The sequence below is a fragment of the Narcine bancroftii genome, chromosome 7 (genome assembly GCF_036971445.1).
Source record: "Narcine bancroftii isolate sNarBan1 chromosome 7, sNarBan1.hap1, whole genome shotgun sequence".
Classification (NCBI taxonomy): Eukaryota; Metazoa; Chordata; class Chondrichthyes; order Torpediniformes; family Narcinidae; genus Narcine; species Narcine bancroftii.
This window is the reverse complement of record NC_091475.1, coordinates 49,023,427-49,044,803: the sequence shown is the minus strand read 5'-3', so window position 1 is coordinate 49,044,803 and position 21,377 is coordinate 49,023,427. Positions and strand designations below refer to the sequence as shown.

Genomic DNA, 21,377 nt, shown 5'->3' with positions numbered 1-21,377 from the left:
ATGTGGAGAGTCTGAAGAGAGATATAGATAGGTTAAGTGAGTGGGCAAGGGTCTGGGAGATGGAGTGCAATGTTGGTAAATGTGAGGTTGTCCACTTTGAAAGGAAGAATGGAAGATCAGATTATTTAAATGGCAAGCTATCGCAGTATGCTGACGTGGAGAAGGATTTGGGAGTGCTTGTGCATGAATCGCAAAAGATTGGTATGCAGGTGCAGCAGGCTATCAAGAAGGCAAATGGAATGTTGGCCTTCATTGTTAGAGGGATTGAATTTAAGAGCAGAGAGGTCATGCTGCAACTGTACAAGATACTGATGTGGCAGCATCTGGTGTACTGCAGGCAGTTCTCGTTTCCTTACTCGAGGAAAGATGTACTGGCTTTGAAGGCAGTGCAGAGGAGGTTCACCAGGTTGATTCCAAGGGTGAATGGGTTGGCCTGTGAGGAGAGATTGAGTCGTCTGGGACTGTACTCGTTGTAATTTAGAAGTATGAGAAGGGATTTTGTAGAATCATAAAATTGTTAAAGGCATAAATAAGATAGGTAGGTAAGTTGTTTCCATTGGTAGGGGAGAGCAGAACTAGGGACCTAGCCTCAAGATTCAGGGTAGTAAATTTAGGAGAGAGATGAGGGAGAACTTATTTTCCCAGAGGGTGGTGAATCTGTGGGATTCACTGCCCATTGAAGCAGTGGAGGTGACCTCAGTAAATATATTTAAGATAAGGTTGGATAGATTTCTACATAGTAACGGAATTAAGGGATATGGGGAAAAGGCAGGTGGGTGAAGATCACATCAGCCATGATTACATTGAATGATGGTGGAGCAGTCTCAACTGTCCAAATGGCCTCATCCTGCTCCTATTTCTCATGACCTTGTGTTACTCTTCCCTCAGTTGTTTGAGAGGCTCCCCCTGTGGTTCAGAACTTAATTTTAAGAATTTCCTTCAATAATCAAAGTGTTAGTTTTTATTTTCATGTGTTTCATATTATAGATAAAAAATGTTTAATTCTAGAGGTGACATGATTGACAACTTTATTTCTGATGGTTTCAAAATATTTGATAGCTGGTAATTTAAGATTCTTTCTCATTTGGATTCAATGGACAGTTCCTTTAGATAAAGGTTAAAATATATGAAACCATTCTTGTTTATTTTCAAATGTTTTACACCAGTTTGGCACAGTCTTCAGCCTTATCCTTACGCCACAGGTGTGAGTTGCTGCAGCGATGGACTAAGTTTAGCTGGTGATCATTAGCGTTAGATGCAGAAGTAATGTAAATGGTCTTAGCAACATGCACCAAGGGAAAAATGCTTGTGTGTGTCTGCCCTTGCATTTTGAAAGAGCTATGCAATTAGTGACGCTCCTTTTGCTCTTTACTTACATTCTTGGAAACCTATACTAATTGTACTTCTTATGTAAAATCGCACCAAATCTTACATCGGCAGAACAAAACTGACATTTGAGTGAGGGAATTCTCTGTGCGACCTTTGTTGAGTATAACCTGCAGCTGTGAACATGAAATAACAAGTCATGAAATGACGTCATTACACAGAGTCGAATGGGCATACCTTCTCTTTCATGATGTCCTGCAGGATATTACAGTAATAGGATTGCAATGGATTCATGTACAGAAAATTTTAAGATGTGAGCTGTGCATAGCTTAGAAATTAGACACATACAACTAGCTTCAAGCTGCTTGACAGGACAGACAGGTTTGGCAGAAACCATTTGTTGACCCTGAACTGATTGCTTCATCACAGCATCATACATTACTCATGTTCCTCAAAGAGCCAGGTAAAACTAGCTGTGGAGTAAGTGTGTTTTTTTTTGTACTTTGTAATTGAAAAAAATAAATCTCATTTTTATGGTTGCTCAATTACAAAATGATTTGCACAAACGCAATGGGGTGAGCAGTTAGTGCAACACTTTTAACAGCGCCAGTGACCCAGCTTCGAATCTAGTGCTGTGGGGAAGGAGTCTGTGCATTTTCCTTGAGTGTATTTTCTCTGGGTGCTCCAGTTTCCTCCCATCCTCCAAAATGTATGGGATTGGTAGGTTAATTGGGTGCAGTTGGGCAGCATTGTTTTCATGGGCTGGTAGGGCCTACTACTGTGCTATAGCTTTAAAAAACCAAATCTCTCCTAGATTGATGGTTTCAACTGAATCCAATGAGAATATCGAAGGACTAAAGACATTAATTTTAACTGTTCATCACCCAAAGGTGCGTCAAAGCTCCTTACTACCTCACACAGGATTTAAGTGCTGCTGACTCCTGACCCTCCAATCATGATTAAACACAGCAGTGACACTGAGAACATTTATTTCTGAAACAAAAACATAAAATGTTGGAGGAACTCAGCAAATCTATGGCTGATTCGCCCATAAGAACAAGGAAGAAACAACACTACTCTGCATCCCTTTGTCCCCTGATGATCCCTTCCTGTCTGTATCCAAGGATGATGTGCAGTCTGGATTCTGGAGAGTAAATCCAAGGAAAGCATCCTGTCTGGATGGAGTACCCGACTGAGTATTAAAAATATGTACTGACCAACTTGCCCGTATATTCATGGACATCTTCAACATCTCACTCCAGCAGGGCATGGTGCCCACCTGTTTCAAACAGGCAGCAATTGTACCTGTGCCCAAAAAGAGTGTGGTGACCTGCCTATCTATCAGTGACCCTCACATCAACAGGGAGGAAATTATTTTAAAGGATGCTGTTGAAGCATATCAGCTCCTGTCTGAGTGGTGATGTGGATCAGTTTCTATTCACCTTTTGTAGCAACAGGTCTAAAGTGGATGCCATCTCACTGGCTCTACACAAAGGCCTGGGACACCTGAACAACAAAGATGCATACATCAGGATGTTAAGTTCAACATTTAACACCATCATCTCCTCAAAATTGAACAGCAAACTCCAAGACCTGGGGACCATCACTTGACTGTGTAATTGGAGCCTGGATTTCTTCACCTCCAGGCCACAATCAGTGAGGATTGGTAAGAACATCTCCTCCACAACCTCCACCAGTACCGGAGCACCACAGGGCTGCGTTCTTAGCCCCTGTTCTACTTGCTATACACTTGCTAAGTTTGCTAAGTTTGACACAACACCATTTACAAATTCACTGACGATACCACGGTAGAGGGTTGTATAAAAGGAGATGTGTCAGCTGACGGGGTGGGGGGGGGGCGTGATTGAAAACTTGGCTGAATAGTGCACCAACAACAACTTCTCACTCAATTCATTGGAGGATCAGAGATGAAGAGATTGAGCAGATTTAAATTCTTGGGAGTCCCTATCTTGGAGTATCTTTTCTGGACCAACACACTAATGATGCCATGATGAAACCACATCAGTGCCCATCCTTCCTCAGGAAATGACAGAGATTTGGTATGACATTGGAAACCCTTGAAATTTCTACAGATGTGTTATGGAAAATGTGCTGAATGGCTGCATCACAGTCTGGTATGGGGACACCAATACCCCTGAGCTTAAAGCCTTGATTGGAGCTGGACATTGCTCAGGACATCTCAGGCAAAATCTTCCCCACCGTTCAGAACATCTCCAGGGAACACATCTGTCAGAGAGCAGCAGCAATCATTAAGGATCCACAACACTTAGGACACGCCCTGTTCTCATTGCTATTCTTTGTGAGGAGCTCAGCATCTGAATGACTCACACAGGTGGAAGGTGGTCAGTGACATGGATGAGGGACTCACACATGCTGAAAACTGTTGCCAACTTGCAGTCAAAGGACCCACACAGGTTGCGGGCTGCTGGAGAACGGATTCTGAGGGCAAGAAGGGTTCTCAAAGGGCTTCGGTTGCTGAAGACTTCCTGATCCTCTCGGAGGTTTGTACCTGGAGCTCAGGTTGCTGAGTAGATCGAACAGGGGCTGTGCGGCTGCAGAGGCTGGGGGAGTTCTGGAGGCAACTCAGTGACTCTTAAGGGACTCTCTTTTGCTACCATTTTACTGCATTGACTCTACAGACTCTTTGTCTGCCTTCCAGCAGGCAAAATGAAATAATATTACATTTTCTGTATTATAACATGACAATAAAAGAATCTTGAATCTTGAAAATCGTGGACATTAATTTAATGAAGAAGGCTGATCCAATGGTGGAAAAATAGTATTTTAAGTGTGAATTTAATGTTTCAGGATAAACACCGCAACCCACAACTTGACAAGCAACTTGAATTAAAGATTATGAGGGGCATAAACAGAGAAGTCAACCAGCACCTTTTGCCCAGGGTGGCAATGGCCAATATCAGAGGATATCTGTTTACGTGAGTGGAGGAAAGTTTAGGGGAGGTGTAGAGTTAGGTTACACAGAGAGTAGTGGATGTCTTAAGTGCATTGCCAGAGAGCGATTGGAATACAATAGGAATATAAAAAAAATACTTTTGGAGGGGCACGTGATTGTGGAGTAGGTTCATATGGGTTGGCACAACATTATACTGTGTTGAATCATTTTATGTTCTAAATATTAATGAATTTGCGTCACTGGGTTAATTCCTCACATCTTTGGTATTCCATCTTAAATGAAAGCTTTGTTTGCTGTACCGAACATCAGCCTATGACTGTTGGCACCCTGTAGGTAGAATCAGGAGAAAGGTGTGGCTACATTCTTTTTATGCCTCTCCAAAGGAAGGACGATCTGTGCTCAATATCATTCAGGGATTGATGACATATCCCAAAGATTTCCTTTGAGTTGATCTTTCGAATGCTTAGTTAATATCTTTTAATTTAAAAAAAAATGAGGAAAAAAATGCAGTAAATGCCAGGAGTCCAAATCCAACATGGAAGTTTCTGGACACACGCTGCACGTTGATGAACAACAATTGTGAAAAGAAAAGGTGCGGACATTTTGGGTGTTACCTGTTGTCAGAACTAATCTTTCTATCTCCTGTTATTTAATTGAGAATTCAGTAATTATCACAACTCTGCCTAATGACAGTAATGTCATCATATGCAAACTAATTTTTCTTACTTGTTCCAGATTTTTCTCTCTCTCTTGTTCTTCACCATGTTAAAATCATCCTGGAGTTGATCAAACACTTTCTTTAGCCTCTCTCTCAAAATTCCAAATTAAGCCTGATGGCCTGATTCTGATGCAGAGATGGTCACTTCCATGTGACTAGTTTTGATGGAAGGTCTGAGACGTGCAACTTCAACTCCTTGTCTCCCTCTCCTTCTGCAGGTGCTGCCTGATCTGCTGAGTATTTCTTAGAATTTTGTTTCTTCCTTAAGCCTCACTTCTAATTATTCATCATACTCAACAGATTTTTGATCTCTTGGGGAATCAGTGGACATGGAAATCATTAAGAAAGGAGACCTTCTGGACGATATGGTACACCCTTGATTCTATTTCTTGCATTTCTCATTCTGCAACATTCATTCATTTCTACCCCAAGGCAAAATATGTGAGGTAGAGCAAATCCGACTGCAAACAATAGCTCCACATAGTGGAAAAAAGTTGGTATCCTCTTTTATATTACTGGTGCGGTTTCCTTCATATTCCATTGATTCTTCCCTTTCCCTTATTGTTTATTTTGTTGCCTTCTGTTGGTTTTTAAAAGTTACACAATCCTCTGGCTTCCCATTAATTTCTGCAGTACTCTATGGCCACTCTTGCGTTTCTGGAGTCTCTGACTTCCCTTGTCAGGCACGATTGCCTCACCATCCCTTCAGAATCCTTTGTTTTCTTTGGGATGAAGCAATTCTGCATCTTTTGAATTATTCTGAGAAACTCCTGCCATTCCTGCTGGGGTCCTCTACTGATCAACTTTGTCCAGCTCTTCTTTCATGCTTCTGTATTTATGTTAACTTGTTTGAAATACTGACATCCAATTTTAGACCCCCCACCCCCCCCCCCCCACGCCCACGCAGAGTGAATTCTATCATATTCACTTCCTATTGGCACTTTTACATTGAGCTAGCTCCCTAATTAAATCTGGTTCATGACACAGCAGGATTGCCTTTTCCCGAGTGGACTCAACCACAAGCTGCTCTAAAAGGCCATCTCATAGGATTCCACAAATACTTTTCCTTGGGATCTAGTGCCAACCTGAATTTCCCACCCCAACTTATATTGAAGGACCCCATGACCACTGTAACACTGGCTTTTTTTACATGGCTTATCTAACTCCTGTTGTAATTTGCACATGGCATCCTGGCTGCTAATCCATCACGGTTACTGGATGTAAATCCTAGAACTCCTTCTGCACGATGAGAGCAGCATCACCAAAACGACTACAGTGGTTTAGGAGCACATCTTACCATCTTCTTGGGGATGTTCAATAAATGTTGGCCATAACAGTATTGAGACATATGCAAAATGAAAGCAAAGAGCAGAAGTCACTTGCACAATGTTACCAAAAATAGTGGCGGGCTGATTAGTAAGTTGGCAGATGACACAAAAATCAACTAAGTTTTGGATAATAAAGAAGGCTGTCAAATTATACAACAGGATGTTTTAGATGTAATCAGCAAATACATACTTTTTTACATTCGACCTGGATATGTCCAAAGTTAAGACCTTTTTGGATAGAACTAGATTTATATTTAGATCCAAATATTTTTCTATTTGGAAATATATTTGAAGGGGCATGACGTGATGGTGTAGGTGGGAGACGTGAGAAGACACCTCTCCCAACAGAAATGTTAAAAACCCAACATTAAAAAACATTTTTTTTCAGTAAAAAGTATTTAGAAAGTTATAAGAAATATTATTAAAATTATCGACAGTTAAAATGAGGAAAACTAAAACAGACAGTGGAAAAAAATGACTTCGAGACAACAAGCAAGTTTGGAAGAGGTGAGGTCTACCTTTGAATCAGAGCCTGGGGACTCAATTTCGGCCGGTCCGCGTCCCCGGCGACAACGTCTGCATAGAGTGAAGTTGACTCCGCCCCTGACTCCCCGGAGCTCCGGGGAAGATGGCGCCAGAGCCAGAGCCAAAGATGTCCTCTCCTGACCAAGAAGTTCAAATGTGCATGCATGGGACTTCGCATGCACTCTACACAGAGTGTATTCCACCCTGTGGAGGTGGGAGGGGGCGACCGCTCTCAATCCAGCAACCCTGGATTGTTGAGAAGGGCCCAGAACTCGGGAGCAGGTGGAATTGTCATCTTGATCTACAGAGGAGGAAGAAGGAGACATCGCTGGAGGATTTGAAGAAGAGGATATTTATTTGTCTACTGAAGAAAAAGACAACACAGGTGGGCCTACTTCTAAACAGTCAGAAGGATCTCAGATTGGTTATTTGACTAAACAGATTGAGGCTATGTCTAAACAAATGAGCCAAGGCTTTTTGTCAGTGAAACATCACTTCATTAGTGTAAAAGAAAAAATTTCAACTATGAAAGCTGATGTGGCAAAATATGCAAGAGTAGTGGATAAAGTACAGAATAAAGTTAAGAAGTTTGAAGAAGTTTTGTCATGGTGAAGTTGAACAATGTAAATAAAAAATGAATATGATGGAAGATTCCTTTACTGGTTGAGTAATTCAAAGAAATGACATTAAAGAAAATTAATACTTTAGAGAACCAGAGCCATAGAAATAATGTTAAAATTGGTGGACTCCCAGAAGATTTTGAAGATTCAGATCCAGTACAGTTTTTCCAGAAATGGATTCCTGATGTTTTGGGAAAGATTTTTCTGAATGGACTGAGCATTGAGCACTTAGAAAGAAACCTCTTCTGGGTCAACTGCCACACTCTATTTCAATTAGATGTTTGCATTACCAAGATAAAGAAATGATCCTGCGTCTGGCAATTCAGAATGCGAGAAAGCATCAGGGACCGTTGGTGGTTAAGAATAGTAGAGTTTTCTTTTATGCAGACTTAAGCCAAGTTTAATGCAGCTAAAGCAGTTTTGTAGAAGAAAGGTTAGAATTTTGCTTTCATTTATCCAACAGTGTTAAATTTTTTCTCTGGACAGTATCAAACCCAATTCTTTAGTGATGAAGCTGAAGCTCTGAGATTTGCTAATTTTTTGCCAGATAATAAACAGCAAAGAAGTCAAGAAAGTTTTTCTCAGCAGTTGGAACCAGCTCAAGAAAGGAAGAAGAATGGAGTGCAAAAAGTGAAACAGTGTAAATCAGCTGAAATTGACATTGATAATGATCAAGTTAACAGAGATTTGGAAGAAGCTCATCATACATGAACTGTTTTATTTACTGTTGTTTAACGTTGTTCTGTTCAGGAGAGGTGGTATTTGTTGCTTCTCCTTCCGAAGTCATTAGCCACTTAGTAGTGTAGGTCACTTCCCATGTGGTAGAGGGAAGTAATACTGTGGTACAGTTTTTTTTTGGGGGGTGGAGGAGGGATGGATTTCTTTTTTCTTTTGAGGGTTTTTTCTTTTTTGCTTTATTAAGGAGATGAATATTGTATTGCAGCTAATAGTGGATTGCGACTTCACTGCACGAGGTAAAGAGGTTTTAAGATTTAAATAAATAAGATGTCTAATTTAATATTTGTTACATTTAATGTTAACAGGCTCAATAACCTGATTAAAAGGAAGTGAGTATTGGCTTATATTAAAAAATTTAAAGTAGATAATGCTTTTTTACAAGAAACTAATTTAACTGAAAAAGAACATCCGAAATTGAAAAGAGATTGGGTTGGTCAAGCTGTGGCTTCATCTTTTAATTCTAAAGCAAGAGGAGTTGCCATTTTGATAAATAAGAAATTATCATTTAAATTGGAATCTGTTATTGAGTCGGTTGGTAGACTTTTAATTGCAAATTGTAAAATTTATTCGGAATCTTGGACTCTTAGGAATATTTATGCACCTAATGTGGATGATGAAAAATTTAGACATGATTATTTTTTTTAATTTATCACAAGCATATGATAAAGTTATGATTGGAGGTGATTTTAATTGTTGTTTGGATCTATTATTAGATAAATCTCCGAAAACAGTAACTAGAACTAAAATGGCATTAACAAGAATGAACTTTAATGAAAGAAATTAATTTGGTTCCTATATGGAGAAAGATTTCTCTTTATATTCATTTCAATAAGACTCTTACTCTAGAATAGATTTATTTTTGTTATTGGCAGAACTATAAGGTACGATTAAAATAGTGGTTTTCAAACTTTTTCTTTCCACCCACATACCACCTTAAGCAATCCCTCACTAATCACAGAGCATCTAAGGCTTAGGGAATACTTAAATTGGTATGTAAGTGGAAAGAAAAAGGTTGAGAACATACCACCTCTCCCGAACAGAACAACATTAAAGAGAGAAGCAAAAGAGAGACAAGAACCACTGGACTAAGGTTACAGGGTGCATCGGTGATACACACTATCAATGACTCTAAAGATTGAGGAATGATAGGCTTTAATACACATTAGATTTCGGCTGGCCCAACTCCATGTGCTCGAATGAATGGAAGGGGGCAGGGAGGTCAACCTTTATGGCCAGGTCACAGGGGGAGGGGTTACATGGGGTCGAGTCATCAGTGGGCGGGCCAGCCACTTATGTACAGAGCAGCAGCAGTCTCACTACATTGACCCCCTCTTTTAAAAAAATAAGACCCAGTCCTAGAGGTTCAGCCGGTCAGGTTCTGCCTCTGTGACCTGTGCAGCTCCACCGGGGGGTACTGGTCGGCACCGTTGCTGTTTGGGTGTCTTGAGGCGGCCGGGGGGAGGGGCAAGGCTGACACTGTAGGGGGTGTGGTCTGGTAAAAGCCAAAATAAAAGCAAATGAAAGGACATACAAGGAAGCTGTGGTGCGCTGAGGCAGCAGTGACAAGTACAAAACTCAAAGGACTGTACAACAGGATTTATTCAGGTAAAAGTCTGAACACCAGTTCATGCTTCGGTGGCTCCTGTGTGACTGGCTCAGGAGGGGTCAGCTCAGGTTTATATTCAGGTTGGCTAATTGACAGCTGGCCAGGTGGAGTCAGCCCCTTAGGGGGTCTATTCAGATTGGCTGATTGACATCTAGCCAGGTGGAGTCAGCCTGGTCTTCCTGCAGTTACAGAGATCATAGTAGGGAGATAAAAGACTTGGAAACTTTTCAAATCTTAGAGAAGGTAGCTGAGGTGATTAGGAAGGAAAAGAGAAATTATGAAAGGAGGTTAGCAAATAATATCAAAGAGGATTCTAAAAGCTTTTCTAGGTACGTAAAGAGCAAAAGAGAGACATGAGTAGACATAGGGCCATGTGAAAATGATACTAGAGAGATTGTAATGAGAGACAAGGAGATGGCAGAGGAACTGAGTAAATATTTTGGATCAGTCTTTACGGTAGAAGACATTAATAGCTTACCAGACTCTCAATGGTCTCTGGGAAGTGATGTAAGTGGTGTCAAGATCACATGATAGAAGGTACTTGGGAAGCTAAATGGTCTAAGGGTGGATAAGACCTCCCAAACCGGTTCCAAAGCACCTTTGAGTTTTGAAGGATGTTGCTGCAGAGTTTGTGGAAGCATTGGCAATAACTTTTCAGGAATCAATGGATTCTAGCATGGTTCCAGAGGACTGGAGAATCGCAACTAACACTCTGCTCTAAGAAGGGAAGGAGGCAGCAGAAAAGAAACCCATTAGTCTGACATCGATGGTTGGGAAGATGTTGGAATCAATTTTCAAAGATGAGTTATGGAATACCTAGAGGAGCATCACAGATAGGTCCAAGTCATCATGGTTTCCTTAAACCTACTACAATTTTTTTGAGGAGATAACAAACAGGATAGACAGGGGAGAAGCAGTGGATGTTGTGTACTTGGACTTTCAAAAGGCCTTCAACAAGATGCCATTTATGAGGCTGCTTAGTAAGATGAAAATCTCATGGAATTACAGGAAGGATACTAGCATGGATAGAGTTGATTAATAGGTAGGAAACAGAAAGTGGGATTCAATTCGAGTTGGTTGCCTGTTACTAGTGGTGCTCCACAGAGGTCAGTGCTGGGGACACTTCTTTTTGCATTGTATATGGATTAGATAGTTTTGTGGCTAAATTTGCAGATGATACCAAAATAGGTAGTAGAGCAGGTGGTGCTGAGGGTATGTAAAGGCTGCAGAGAAACTTGGATAGATTAGGAGAATAGGCAATCCGATGGCAGATGAAATACAATGTTGGGAAGTGGTCAGTCATACAGTTTGGTACAAAAAATAGATGGGTAGGCTATTATTTGAATGAGGAGGAAATTCCAAATTTGGAGGTGCAAAGGAACTTGGGAGTCCTCATGCAGGATGCTCTAATGGTAAACCTCCAGGATGAGTCGGCAGTGAAGAAAGTGAATACAATGTGTACATTAATTTCTAGAGGAACAGGATACAAGAGCAGGGTTGTAATGTTGAGACTCTATAGGGCACTGGTGAGACCTCACTTGGAGTTCTGTGTACAGTTTTGGGTGCCTTATTTGAGAAACGATGTGCTAGCATTGGAGAGGCTTCAGAGTAGATTTACTCAAATGATACTAGCAATGAAAGGGTTAGCATATGAGGAATGTTTGTCAGCTCTTGGACTGTACATGTTAGAGAATAGAAGGATGAGGGGAGACCTCATAGAGACATTTCAAATACTGAAAGGCCTGGACAAAATAGATATGACAAAGTTGTTTCCCATGGTAGGGGAGTCTAGGACAAGAGGCCACAATTTCAGGATAAAAGGGTGCCAATTTAAAACAGAAATGTGGAGGAAATTCTTTAGCCAGAGGGTTGTGAGTCTGTGGAACTTATTGACAGACAATAAGTGGAAGTGAGGCCACTGGATTTAAGACAGAAATTGACAGGTATTTGTTGATTCAGGGCATCAAAGGTTACAGGGAGAAGGCTGGGGAGTGGGGCTGAGTGATGAGGATCAGCTCAGGATTAAATGACAGAGCAGACCTGACGGACTGATTGACCTACTTCTGCACTTTTAGCAGGTCCTGTCTCAGCAGTGACATGGTTACATTTCCAGTTCATCTGTCATAGTAACAGGTGAGATGCCATCTCACTGGCTCTACACAAAGCCATGAACACCTGGGCAGTAAAAATTCATACATCAGGATGCTCTTTAGCAACTACAGTTTGGCATTTAACATCATCATCCCCTCAAAACTGATCAGCAAACTCCAAGACCTTAGAGTTAACAACCCACTGTGTAATTGGATCGTGGATTTCTTCACCTCCAGACCGCAATCATTGAAGATTGGTAAGAACTTCTCCACCATCTCCATCAGTACTGGAGCTCCACAGGGCTGCTTTCTTAGCCCCCTGCTCTACTCACTTTACACCTACCACTGTGTAGCTCGACATGACAATAACACCATCTACAAATTCGCCAATGATACCACGGTAGTGGGTTGTATAAAGGAAGGGGATGAGTCAGAATACTGGATGGAGATTGAAAACTTGGCTGAATGGTGCACCAACAACAACCTTGTTCTCAATGTTGTCAAAACTAACCAGCTGATTGTTGACTTCAGGAAAGGAAAGCCAGAGGTGTACAATCCAGTGATCATTGAGGTGGAGAGGGTGAGCACATTTAGGTTCTTGGGAGTCCCTATCTCGGAGGATCTTTCCTGGACTCAACACACCAATGGTATCGTGAAGAAAGGAAGACGGTGCCTCTATTTCCTTAGGAGTTTGCAGAGGTTTGATATGACATCAAAAATCCTGGTAAATTTCTACAGAGGTCTGGTGGAAATTGTGTTGACCAGCTGCATCAAGGTCTGGTATGGAAGCACCCATACTTGTGAGAGTAAAACCCTTCAAAAGGTAGTGACAAAGCCCAGGACATCACAGGCAAAACCCTCCCCACTACTGAGTACATCTACAGGCAATGCTGTTGTCAGAAAGCAGCATCATCATCAAAGACCCTCACCACCAGGGGGTGTGGCAAGATGGCGTAAGGAACAGACGTGCCTTCCAGTCCTCTCCTGACTCTAACTTATTGTTTTGTCTTTAAGTGCCCGTTAAAACTTTTTAAAAAAGTTTATAAATAGTATGAGGTGTTGAATTAATACCTAATGGTACATTTGTTAAAAAAAGTAAAAGGAAACAGATTGTTAAAAAATTATATTTTCTGAAATTTTCTGAGCTTGCTTGTTTATAAAAAGCCACGACTCAGCTTGTTTACAAAAAGCCACGACTCAGCGTGAAATGGATCCAGGAAAACAAGCGAAGAATTCGGCCTTGGAGCTCCGTTCTGATTCCGTAAGTCTTTCTGAAGGTCGTTTTCAGCTGCCTTTAGAACAAAGGGCTGGCTGGATGCCAGTATTTCAAACAACGTCTACTGAGACTTTGACTGCTGAATTAGCTGGGGCGCCACCAGTTGGAGAGTTAAAGAGTTGTTATTTGACTGCTATACCACCAGTTATAGCAGCTCTTCCAGATACTGACGTAACAAAGCTTTTAAAGGAGGTTTGGATCAAAGATAACCCTGATCATCAGCCTCCTGATACTTCTGGGGGGTCTGTGGCAGGGGCTCTTACACAGAGTCAAACTGCAAGAAAAGCTACTAAATTAAAAGAAGGGATAGAAGGTCCTCTGATTCCACAAGAACAGCAGGATCCCATCATGTCTGGATCTACTGATGTTGATATACTTTTCAAGAGTCTTGAACATTAGATATTTTCTACAATGATGCATTGAAGTGATTCTATGAATAATCTTACTTCTAAGATTAATGCATTGGTGGATGTCAATACTCAACAGATGGCTGATTATGGAGCTTTTAAAGTCGAAACTATTGAAAGACTTGAGATGTGTGATCAAGGATTATCTGATGTACAAGATCAATTGAAAGATGTGAATAAAACAATTGAAACGCTACAGATTCAGAATAAAAATTTAGCAAAAAAGGTTGATTATTTGGAGAACCAATCCAGACGGAATAATGTGAAAATTGTCGGCTTGCCAGAAGGCATAGAAGGGCCAGATCCAAGAAAATTTTTCACTGAATGGATTCCACAAGTGTTGGGACAAGATAAGTTTCCTGAAGGTTTAATATTGGAACGGGCTCATAGAGCTTTGAGAAGGAGACCTTTTTCAGGACAGAATCCAAGACCTGTTCTGGTTCGCTGTTTAAATTACTGTGATAGAGAGACTATTTTACGTATGGCTATTAGAAATGCACAGCAAAACAGATCTCCTTTGATGGTTCAGAGTAATCGTGTTTTCTTCTATCCAGATTTGAGTCAGGAAATTATGTTTCAACGACATGAATTTAATTCTGTGAAATAATTATTGTGGAAAAAAGGATATAAGGCAACATTTAGATACCCTGCAGTACTGAAGATTTTTCAGGATGGATATCAACCAAAGTTCTTTGATAATCCTAAAGAAGCTATGGATTTTGCTCAGTCTTTACCAATTATGCAATTCCAGGAACGACGTAGTCCTCCACGGCCTCCAAAGAGGGCAGAGCTGCAAGAAGGGAATTTGATTTCTGGAAGAAATGGAAGAAACGGTGGTCGCAATGGCAAAGTTGATTAAAAAAAAAAAAAAAAATTTTTTTAAATTATTTTTGTTGAGAAGATTTTAAATAGTGATGGGAGTTGGGAGAGGGAACTGGGTGGGCACCAATTTCCAGAAGTCATCAGCTGCATGTGAATTACCTCACACCCAATATTTTGGGGGAGTTACCGCATTAGGCGGTTTAAACAGGAGGAGGTAATTGTGACCTCCGACCTGTTTTTTTTTTCTTTTTAATTTTTTGGTTAGGGAGTGAAGCTTTTTTTAAAATCTTTTTTAAATAATTAATTTTTTAAATATATATAACTTTTTTTTATTTTTTTTAGTTTTTGGTTGTAATTTCAAAGGGGAATTAAGGGTTTTTTTCTTTTTTTCTTTTTTGGGGGGTTTCTTTTTTTTCTTTTTTTTCTCTCTTTTTTTCCTTTTTTTTGTTTGTTTCTTGTTGTGTTTTATTGAGTGTAAGAAATGTCTAAATTGAAGTTTGCTTCTCTTAATGTTTAGGGTTTAAATAATCCTATTAAGCGTAAGAAAGTACTTGCTTATTTAAAAAAATTAAAAGTTGATGTTGCTTTTTTACAGGAAACTCATTTAACAGATAACGAACATTTGAAACTCAAATGTGAATGGGTTGGGCAAGTTTTTTATTCTTCGTTTAATTCTAAGGCAAAAGGTGTGGCAATTTTGGTACATAAGAATCTACCATTTCAGTTACAGAATGAAGAGAAAAATGGTGGAAGATTATTAAAATTAAATTGTACAATCTTTAATGAGGCATGGACTTTGCTTGATGTTTGTGCTCCTAATGTTGAGGATACAGCTTTTGTTGTGGATATGTCTTTATTACTTGGACAATCGAACTCTAATGTGATGTTGGGGGAGATCTGAATGTGGTGTTGGAGCCTTTATTGGATAAGTACCCAAGAGTAATTAAGAAGTCTAAGATGGCAATCCAAGTGATTAATATGATGGCAGATTTGAATTTAATTGATATTTGGCGAAGAGTTAATCCTACAGAGAAAGATTTTTCTTTTTATTTCTCGCGACATAATTTTTTTTAGAATTGATTATTTTTTAATATCAGCACATTTGCAGGATAGGGTTACATCTGTGGAATATAAGGCTAGATTGGTTTTGGATCATTCATTATTATTATTAGAATATTTGAGTTCACAAGATGTTCAGAAAGCTTCAAGATGGAGATTTAATACTATGCTATTGCAAAAACCAGAATTTATTAGTTTTTTTAAAACAGCAAATTGAAATTTTTATTGGTATTAACTGTAATTCCGTTTCTAGTCATTTTGTTTTATGGGATGCAATGAAAGCTTTTTTGCGAGGCCAAATGATCAGTTATGCCTCTAAAGTAAAGAAGGAGAGAATTAAAGAGATTGAAGACTTAGAGGAAAAGATTAGGTGGAGGGATCTACCTTTGGGTTTACTAGGGAGGATTAATACCATAAAAATGAATATTTTTCCTAGAATACAATATTTGTTTCAATCAATTCCTTATTTTTTTTAAAAAAAGTTTTTTTTTAAGGATTTATATAAAGCGATTAGAGAATTCTTATGGAAGGGAAAATTTCCGAGAGTAGCAATCAGAAAATTGATGTGGGATTTTCAATTTGGAGGTTTAAGATTACCGAATTTTCAGCATTATTATGAAGCAGCTCAATTCAAATTTCTTAGTGTATTAATGAATATGGACGACCCACCTAGTTGGGTAAAGATAGAAATAGCGGTTATTTTAGAAAAATTTCCTCATGAGTTTTTGTTTCGATGGAATAAAAATTTATTACGAACTTATGATGTGCCAATATTGAAACATTTATTGAATTTATGGACAAGTAAACTTAAAAAATTGGGACTTAAAAATATATATTCTGGAAGTTTGCCATTATATAATAATCAACTTGTTCCTTTTACGGTCTCCAATGCCACTTTGAAACAATGGGAAAAGAAGGGAATAAAAAATTTATCTGATTGTTTTTCTGAGGGTTGTTTTTGTTCCTTTGACGAATTACAAAGGAAATATGGTATTAGTGCAAATTCTATATTTGTATATTATCAATTAAGATCTTTTGTAAAACAGTTATGTGGTCGACATATGATTTTATTGCCTGAATCTAGTTTTGAAGAATATGTACTTTCAATACCAAAAAAGGGATATATATCTGATTTGTATTGTATTTTACAAGAAATTGATAGTAAAAAAGACTGGGATAAAGATAAGTTGAAATGGGAAAAAGATTTAGGACATAAAATAGCTGAAGAAGCTTGGATGGAAATTTGTCAGAATAGTATTTGGAAATTAATTAATGCTAGACTAGCGATGATTAATTATAATTTTATTCATCAGCTATATTTAACACCGGAGAAATTAAAAAAATTTGGTTTTAGTAAGTTGGATTCTTGTTTTCGATGTGATCAGACGGCCAATACTTTTTTGCATACTGTTTGGCCTTGTGATCGATTGCAACAGTTTTGGAAAGGTATTCAATCTGTTTTTAACAGTTTTTATAATATCCATCTTGTATTAGATCCCGATATATTTTTATTAGGGAACATGCAATCATTAATCGATTTAGGTTTAGAGGATTATCAGATTTCATTTATTTATTTAGCTTTAGTTGTGGCTAAGAAATGTATAGCACTTACTTGGAAAGATAGAAATATACTAACTTTAGATAAGTGGTATTTGGAAATGAAATTTTGTTTGACTATGGAAAGGATATGTTTTTCAATTCAGGATAAGATGTCTTTTTATAAGTTTAAGTGGACTCCGTTTGCTAATTATATGCATTTAAGTTTGATTTAAATATATGTTTAAGTGTGATATTTTAGTATTGACATTTTTTTTTGTTGTTAGAATTTTTTTAGGTTAAGTTTTATCTCTTTTTTTTGTAAGTGGGTATTTTTTTTCATATATAATATTGTCAATTTTATTAACTCTTCACTCTTTATTTTGGGGGGGAGGGTTGGACTAATTTTAAGTTAGACTATTAATATTGTGTTACAATTAACGGGGGGGTTATTTTGTGTAGTTTTCTGATGTAATATTGTAATCATACCTTTTTAATTTTTTTTCTATTTTTCTTTAAATGTAATTCTTTATTGTATTCATGTTATAAAAATTTTAAATAAAGTCTTTAAAAAAAAAAGACCCACACCACCCAGCACACACACTGTTCTCATTGCTGCCACCAGGAAAGAGGTCTAGGTGCCACAGACTCGCACCACCAGGTATAGGAAGAGCTTATAGCTCTCCACCATCAGACTCCTCAATGACAAACTCAATCAAGGACTCATTTAAGGACTCTTACTTGTGCACTTTATTAATTTTCTTTTTGTTCTCTCAGTATTGCGCAGAGTTCGTTTATATTTGTTATCTGTTTACAGTTCATTGTTTACATGTTTTATGCTGTGTACCATTTATTTTTTTGCATGATCCCTTCTGCCGCTCCTGCAGGAAAATGAATCTCAGTGTTATGTGTGATGTCATGTATGTACTCTGGCAATAAATCTGAAATCTGATCTTGTGAAGCAGCCACCATGGGGAGAAATGAGGAGCATGTTTGTTCCACCTGGATGGACTTGGAGACAGATCCCCGTCGGCACTCATCAATGAGATACTGGCCCTCCTGGTGATGAGCAGCCCGGCATCGTGTTCGAGTAGGCGTTCCTGGAACAGATGCCTGAAGACATCCAACTACTCCTGGCGGATGCGGATTTCACTGACCCCCGGAAAGTCTCAGCACAGGCAGACATTCTGTGGAAGCAGAAACAGAAGTGCTCGGCTACCATGGGCCTTGTAAAGAAGTCCCGCAATCAGACCAGAGCAGTTCCAAGCAAGGAACAGCAGAAGAGAGGCAGGAGCGAGTTCAGTGACAGATGGTGCTTCTACCCCTGTAAGTTGCAGGGAAACGACAAGACCAAGCCGTCGCTGATGTCCTCGACAGCTGGCCATCAAGAGATCTACCTATATGTCTGGGACCGCCTGTCCCGCAGACGCTTCCTGGTGGATACAGGAGCAGAGGTTAGCGTGAGGTCACCGACAGGATTGAACACTAGGTGCAGGCTAGCAGGACCCACGTTGAGGGCTGCCAACAACAGCAGTATACGGACCTATGGCACTCGTAGGGCCGAGCTGCAGTTCGGGGCATCACTTCTCATGGGAGTTCACGTTGGCCGCAGTGGAACAACCACTCCTCGGAGTAGATTTCCTGCGAGCCCACTGCCTCCTAGTGGACCTTAAGGGTAAGTGACTCATCCACACCGAGACCTACCAGACCATCACATTGAAGGGCGCTAGGCTTCCGGCAATGAACCTGGACTCCATCCACAGCTCGGAGGATGAATTCTCCAAGGTACTAGTGGGATTCCCGGCAATCCTTTCCCCTCACTTCTCAGAGGAGATGCCTCAACATGGCATCAGCCATGACATTCTGACCAAGGGCCCACCTCTCCATGTAAGGGCGAGACGACTTCTCCCGGAGAAGCTCTGACTGACCAAGGAGGAGTTCAACAAGCTCGAGGAGTTGGGTGTTGTTCGACGGTCAGACAGCCATGGGCCTTGCCCCTGTACATGGTGCCTAAAGCAACTGTGGGCTGGAGACCATGTGTGGACTATTCCTGGTTCAATGAAGCCACCACTCTGGACCGTTACCCCATGCCACACATCCAGGATTTTTCGCCAAATGTGCATGGGGCAATAATATTCTTAAAAGTGGACTGTAGTGCGTGTCGAAAGAACCAAAGACTTGTTGATCCAAACCAATGCTTTTATTAACTAAAAGACTGGAGCACATTACAAAGGTCGACCAATCCAGAATGACCTGGTCTGGCTAGGAGCAATCCTTTAAGACCTGCCAGTAGGTGTGGCTACACTCTCAGCCAATCACAGTCATCCTACACTACCATCTGTACATATGTACATATATACATTGGTGATAGAATCTGAACTATCACATGGACCTCGTGCGAGGATATCACCAGATCGCGGTGCATCCTGATGACATCCCAAAGACGGCCATTTGGGCTGTTCGAGTTCCTGAGGATGCCATTCAGGCTCAATGTGGCACAGACATTCCAGCGACTGATGGACGCAGTGAGCTGAGACCTGGACGGCACTTTCGTCTACCTCGACGATATCCTTGTGACAAGTAGAACTCGACAGGAACACCTTCAGCACCTCCGAAATCTCTGTAGTCATCTGCAGGAGTTTGGCCTCACCATTAACTTGGCCAAATGCCAGTTTGGCCTGAACACCATCGACTTCTGGGCCACAGGATTACAAAGGACAGGGTCACATCACTTCCTAACAAGGTAGAGGCCATCCGCAGCTTCCTGAAGCCCAGTACAATTAAAGGTCTGCAGGAGTTTGTGGGGATGATAAACCTTTAGTGGAGGTTTATTCCAGCAGCTGCCCGAGTGATGCCCCCTCTCTTCATCCTGATGTCCGGCAAGGAGAAGGACCTGACTTGGGACGATGAATCCGCACGTGCATTTGTTGAAACTAAAGAAGCCCTAGCCAAAGCTGCACTCCTGACCCACCCCAAACCAGATGCACTTGTGGCCCTCATAGTGATTGGTGGAGTCCTGAAGCAGCAGATAGAAGGAAGTTGGTACCCACCAGCTATCTTCAGTAAACATCTGCGGCCCCCTGAACTAAAGTACAGTGCTTTTGATAGCTGTTGGTGCTGTACTTAGCCATCCGCCACTTCTGGTACTTTCTTGAGGGAAGGGCTTTTACAAACCACAACTACTGTCTTTCACCTTGGCTAAAATCTCCGACCCCTGGTCAGCCCACCAATAGAGACACTTATCTTGCATCTTGGAGTACACCACCAATGTCCAGCACATTCTGGGCAAAGACAATGTGGTCATGGACGCCTTGTCAAGACACAACATCCACTCCCTGGTCAATGGTCTGGACTTCACAGTACTGGCAGAGGCACAGCAGCAGAACTACGAGATCCCGCAGTACAGGACCGCTGTCACAGGCCTTCGGCTTCAGGACGTTCCAGTTGGCACAGGTACTACGTGCGATGTGGCCACTGAGCAGGTTCGACCTATTGTCCCAACGTCATGGAGGCAATGAGTTTTTGACTCCATCCACAGGCTTGCACACCCATCCATCAGGACTACAGTCCGGCTGGTGACCAGCAAGTGCGTGTGGCATGGATTGCTGAAACCAGTCTGGGGGTGGGCCAAGGCGTGTAAGCAGTGCGAAACTGCCAAAGTGCAGTGACACACTAAGGTTCCCCCGTAACCTTTCGAGCCAACGGAACGCAGATTTGACCACATTCACATGGACATAGTGGGAGCCTTGCCAATCTCTCAGAGTTTCCACTAACTGTTCACAGTGGTCGACCACTTCATCTGGTGGCCAGAAGCAATTCCCCTGGCTGACACATCCACCAGGTCCTGTGCCAAGACACTCCTCTCATCCTGGATTGCAAGATTCGGACTGCCACAGCACATCACTTCTGACCGAGGTGCACAGTTCACCTCCAGTTTGTGGACCGACATTGCTAACCTGTGGGGCATTCTGCTACACTATACGAAGGCATACCACCTGCAAACCAATGGCATGGCGGAGCATTTCCACAGGCACCTCAAGACCGCCCTCATGATTAGACTCAAGGGCCCCAACTGGGTGGATGAGCTACAATGGGACTTCCACACATCCTCCGCTGAACTCGTCTACGGAGCCCCACTCACAGTTCTCAGGAATTTCATTCCACAGGCCAGAGGACAGCAGGAGGAGACAACCACCTTCCTGGACAGGCTACACGAAAAGGTTGGTAACCTGGCTCCAATCCCATCCTCCAGACATGGACATGCCAAGTCCAACATCCCCAAAGAACTCAAGAACTGTGAGTATGTGTTTGTATGCAGAGGACTCCACTGTTCACCACTGTAGAAGCCATGCAAAGCTCCCTTTCAAGTCATCCAAAATAATGGAGCCACC

At 40.9% G+C, this 21,377-nt stretch overlaps 1 long non-coding RNA gene across 1 annotated transcript; it reads left to right on the top strand.

Annotated features, from left to right (window-relative positions):
• The first annotated feature begins 4,657 nt into the window (after window positions 1-4,657).
• Window positions 4,658-16,428, top strand: LOC138738889 (uncharacterized). Its single transcript, XR_011341845.1, has 3 exons — window positions 4,658-4,853; window positions 5,280-5,347; window positions 14,987-16,428. It is a non-coding gene; the product is annotated as an uncharacterized lncRNA (long non-coding RNA).
• The last annotated feature ends 4,949 nt before the right edge of the window (window positions 16,429-21,377 follow it).